The sequence below is a fragment of the Suricata suricatta genome, chromosome 1 (assembly GCF_006229205.1).
Source record: "Suricata suricatta isolate VVHF042 chromosome 1, meerkat_22Aug2017_6uvM2_HiC, whole genome shotgun sequence".
In the NCBI taxonomy this organism is placed as follows: Eukaryota; Metazoa; Chordata; class Mammalia; order Carnivora; family Herpestidae; genus Suricata; species Suricata suricatta.
Genome location: NC_043700.1, coordinates 61,127,855 through 61,133,694, shown reverse-complemented (window position 1 = coordinate 61,133,694; position 5,840 = coordinate 61,127,855).

Here is a 5,840-nt window from a genome sequence, read left to right as displayed (position 1 = left end):
ACAGTAATTATATTAGCTTTCATTTACTCTTATCTTGTAAACAAGTAAATTGTAATATTTATTTAAATTAAAGCTATGTACTCTGATTTCTCTTCAGATCATATAAATCTTTCACCTTTTACTAAATAAAAGCTATATCGAACCAATTCAGTATTTTTTGTTGAAATTATAATAAGCAAAAATATTTATCCTGAGGATCATTTAATTTCAAATGTGAGGAATACATACTATCCATTTATCTTCAATTTTACTTCACAGGCTTCTTAATATTTTTAGTTTGTGAGAATACCAAAAACATTTAGTATGCTCAGTAAATTATCATAAATGACAGATGTATGCACAAGTTATGATTATAATGGTAAGCATTGGGTACAGTTTTGGCAAGAAAACACTTATTTCCTGTTACTGATAATTGGTCAAATTGTTGACTTACTCCTACCATCCTAGTAACACACAATTAATTTACCAAATAAAAGTAGATTTTAAATCTCTTCTAGTCTTATACCACACTAACGCTATCAAAGCAAGATTATTTTCATGTATGTCTTTTATAATCTAAAATGTGAAGTGTAAATGGTACGTGTATTTCCAAATATTAATCAATTTTAAAAATACTTAAAGTGTCCACAGAAAAAAAAGGTTAATTTTTTTGGCCAAGATATAGAATGATTCATATACTTTGTGCTATTTCGATAGCGAGGTCTCATATGCTATTTTTATAAAAACCTTTATAATTGAGACTTTTTGTTTATTTCAGCCAGTTTAAAAAAAAAAAAAACAACTGAGCCCCTGAAAATAACTGAACATCTTCACATATGGCTCATATGTGCAAAATGACATTGCTGTTTTCAGTTCCTACAACTGATCTAACCTTCCCCGTATTGATTTCTGTTCACAAGGGAAAATAAAACAAAACCAGAAACATTTTAGGTTTGCGAGTAGGTAATTTTGGTAGTTTTTTAATCTATTGAAAATCCGGAACCTCTATGGGGACTTTATTTCACACACTGTCCACCTCTTTCGCTAGATGTTGTCTACACACGGGGGAAGCTGAAAATGGTGCTAGTCCACATGGTGCCCCAAGATCACTCCTACTGAACTCCAGCTGAGGAGTAATTGTGTTGCCTGGTCTCCATGTTACGGACGCCTGTATAACTATATGGTCTGTTCTCAGCAAGGTCAGGAGCTGAGAGTCCAGCCCCAGAACCCTCCACCCCTGCTGACATTTCATTGACAGTGTGGTCACACGGAGATTCCACCACACCCTCCATTTTGTTCTGAGCCTAGGCTGTCTGCTCTATTGGGTCCTGTGCCTGCCAGGTCTGGCGACTGCTGCGAAAACTTTAAATTCATGACCAAGAACTGTACAGGCTTCTGAAATTCTGTTCCCTACAAAGATCACTGAGAACTGAAGCAGGCAGCATGGATGTCCTGAGGTCTTCTCTCCCCAAGCCCTATGAGCTGTCATAGCTATGTTATTGTGCTGACCACAGAACACTCTGCTTTTCAATCTCTTTCTAGATTTTCACATATGAAACTGGTTACAGTCCCCTATACTTTTAGCCTCTCTCTGATCTCTCTCATGCTATGTGAGTGTCCTCCCCGTTTTTATATGGCCACAAATAGAAAAAGTGAAAGAACTTTGGTTCACTTTTGCTTTTCTTTTTTCCTCTCCCTTTTTTTTTTTAAATTCTAAGGGCCTCTGTTTCTTTCTGCCTACAAAGATTGTTCCCTACTTATAATATTTTCATTTTCCTTTTCACTATGCCTTACAGAAAAATTATGTTCAGAACATCAAGGTTTGCTTTTGGAAAAGGAAGCTTTTGTGATTGAAAATCTGTTTCTCCTCATCAGTGCTTAGATTCAAGTGTATTAGACAATAAACCTAGACCAAAACCAAAAATGTCTAGGCTGAGGAATGACTTCTATTTCTAAAAGCAATAGGATAAATAAATAAAACAAACAGATAAAAGAAATAGGTATTTTCACTTTCACTAGGAGAGTCAATTTCAAGGTTTAATTTTAGTGGCTACAGCGGGATGGGGGTGGAGGGGAATCTTACCAATAAGTGCAAATATAAACGTATAGGGAAGTATTTTATCATGTTGGAGTGAATTATATTAGTAAATGTACAATACCTGTCAAACTTCACAGGTTTTATAGTTGCTGAGAAATGAGTTTAGTTAAACTGGAGTTTATTTATTTTGAGAGAGAGAGAGAAAAATCAAGGGAGGGACAAAGACGAGAGAGAGAATCCTGAGCAGGCTAAGGCTGTCAGCGCAGAGCCCAACACAGGGCTTGATCCCACAAACCGTGATATCATGACCTGAGCTGAAGTCAGATGCTCAACAGACTGAGTCACCCAGGTGCTTCTGAATGTTTCTTAATAATTGGAAGTTGAGAAGTTTGACTGGATTGGTGGATAGATGTCATTAAGGGAGGGATTAATGGTTTGGGAAGTTTACTATGAAGAATAATTTCTGCCATGGAGACTTGGTTAGAGAGTTAAACAATTTGTATTCAATCAACTCTGTTGCTTTGGAGCAGATTATCTTAATTCTCCTATTGTTGTCTGGTATCTGACTTGATTACTTATTCCACAGCATCTTCACAAAGCATGGCTAGGGGAAATAGAGATGACATTATAAACAGTCAATCTCATTTCTCTGAACAATTATTTTAAAATATTTATTTCAAAAAGAGATGTTGAGTTTTAGTTGTTATTTAAATTATTCCTGCTAAGTATCTTGTTCATTACTGTGGGTAATAAAACACTAAAACAAAACAAAAACTGAGAAATGCACAAAGAACAACTAAGTGATTAAATGATGATGAAATGTACATGAGGATTGTTTCATTCAGACAGTATTGAGTACCTACTGTGCGCCAGGAACTCTTGTAGGTGCTTTGGGATATAACCATGAAAGAGATCCCTGCTGTTTTATGTTTGCCTTCTGGGAGAAGGGGGTCAGTGGCAGGACATGGACAAACAATAAATAATAAGAACAATACAAAGTGAATTAGGTAACAATGATACAATATATAGATAAATTTGTTTATTTCCTAAGGCTGCCTTAACAGAATGTTACAAACTGGGTGGCTTAGAACAACAGAAAATTATTGTCTGGCAGTTCTGAAGACTAAAAATCTGAAATCAATGTGTCTGCAGGGTAACGCTCCGATGAAGGCTCACAGAGGAATCCTTCCTTGCCTCTTCCTAGCTTCAGGGTTAGCCAGTGGGCTTTGGGGGGTTTTGCAGGCATACAACTAATCTCAGCCTTCATCATCACATAATATTCTCCCTGTGTCTCTGTGTTCAAATTTCCTTCTTCCTATGAGGACACCACTCATGTTGGAGTCCCCACCCCTGTCCCCATTCCAGTAAGACCTCTTAATTTAACTAATTACATCTGCAAGGATCTTATTTCCAAATAAGGTCACATTCTGAGGTCCTAGGGTTAGGGTTTCAGCATATCTCTTGTGGGCTGTGTGTGGAAGGGGTACAGAGTAACTTCTAGCAATATGGTAGGGAATATTAGTAATAATAAGAGCCTTAGAACAACAAAGAGCAGAGTCAGAAGGGGTGTGCATTTGGAAGGAGAAGCAGGAGATTTGGATGTAGTTTTTTTTTTTTTAATTTTTTTAATGTTTCTAATTATTTTTGGAGGAAAGAGAGATAGAGCATGAGGGCGGGAGGGGCAGCGAGAGAGGGAGACATACAGAGAATCCAAAATGGACTCCAGGCTCCTAGTTGTGAGCACAGAGCCTGACCCAGGGCTCCATCTCATGAACTGTGAGATCATGACCTGAGCCGAAGTTGGATGATTAACTGACTGAGCCATCCAGGTGCCCTGAGTGTAATTTCTAATGGGATGCCTCTATCATTCTCATTGAGAAGATAACTTTTGTGCAAAGATTTGAAAAAGGCAAGAGAGTTAGCTGTGTGGCAGTAAGGGAAAAGAGCACTCCAGGCAGAAAATACGGCCAATGCAAAGGCTTTGAAGTTGGAGCACACTTCAAGTGTTAAAGAACAGGAAGGAAAGCACTAAACCAGGAGTATAGTCAAGAGAAAGACAGTATATCAGGAGCTAATTCGAGGACAGCTCTTATAGGTTCTTACAGGCATTTGGAAGGATGTTGATTTTTACTTTTCAAAAAATTGAGAGCTATTGTGGATTTTGACAAGAGATAGAATATAATATGGTTTACATTTTGAAAGGATCACTCTAACTCTGAGAAGACACTATGTTCCTTTGTCTTTTTTTTTTATGATGTCAGCAAACATGAATGCTTGATAACTGACTATATGCAGATTATGCACATTAAGGCATTAAGTAGAAGTATGTGTGTGTATATGTGCATATATAGGCACTAAGCTTATTTATGTATGTGTAAAGAGAGAGACATTAAGTATTCCTGTTTCCTAAAATCATATATATGTGTATGTGTGTGCTTTAATTTCATAATTTCTTTTACATTTTTTATGTGAAATACATTAATGAAAACATATTCTCCTTTATCCATCATTTGACTACCCATTGGTATAGTTCTTTCAAGAAAGATAAGAGGAATGCTTAATACTACCTCTTTATTTCCTGGATATCAGAAAGTGATCAACCCATTCATTTAAACCCATTCGATAGGTTTGGATACATTGCCAAGATAAGAAGCTCAAATAGTTTCTTTCATCTTTGGCTAATGGAAGCCTCCTCAAATTGGCTCTGAGTCATCCTTTTTTTTCATCTAGTATTTATAATTGTTATATTGGGAAGATCAGTTCCAATAGCTACCCATCCACATCAGATGTGGAACTCCATTATGCACATTCTAAATCATAAATTATCAAGAGGAAATTTGAAAGCACAGAGTTTCTCAACCATGGGACTTTAAATCTCTCTTCCTTTCTCTCTGAAGGTATACGAAGGCATTGAATTTCAAGCACTAAGCAGTATAATGTAGTACTTAGATCATTTAGTAAGTAACTTTTTCACAGTTAAGTAGCCAGAGGACTGCGCCACTCTCAAATTTACCACAGAAGTGCTTTTGAGGATAGCGGTTTAAGGAAAACCATTTCTCTACCCAAAGAACATTTTGACACCAAATGTGTGGGTTTTCCCCTCACGCCAACCACCAGTTCTCCAACTCTTGGGATAACGCAGTGTTTAATAATTTAACTCAATCCTGACACTAACTACGACCAGGGGGCAGAGACCAAATATATATTTTATGTTATATTCATATTATTTCACAGTATTAAAAGAATGCCAAGGGGCATCTGGGTGGCTTAGATGGCTAAGCGTCTGACTTCGACCCAGGTCATGATCTCGCAGCTTGTGAGTTTGAGCCGCTGTCTGGCTCTGTGCTGACAACTCAGAGTCTGGGTCCTGCTTCAGATTCTGTGTCTCCCTCTCTGCCCTCCCCCCTCCCCCCACCACTCGCACTCTGTCTCTCTCAAAAATAAATTAAAACATTTAAAACATTAAAAAAAACATGCCAAGATGTTATGATTTTACTCTTACATATTGTACACTAAAATCATATTCTTAGTATTCCATCCTAAATACATGTCAACAAATTCTTATCTACAATTACTGATGGATATGATCTAAGCTTACGTAAAGCTGTGTATAGGGTTTATTTATACCACTTAGTAGTTGTCTTTATGCATTTTTCTGTAGAAATATTTATATTTTTGATTGTAGAATGCAATCCCAGACCATACTGAAGGCAGTAGATAATGGATGGAATGATATCCTAATACCAATATTTTTCTAAACACACTTGACTTCAGGGTTTTGGATAAAGGTTTGTGGTTATATAATTTGTATACATACTACTTA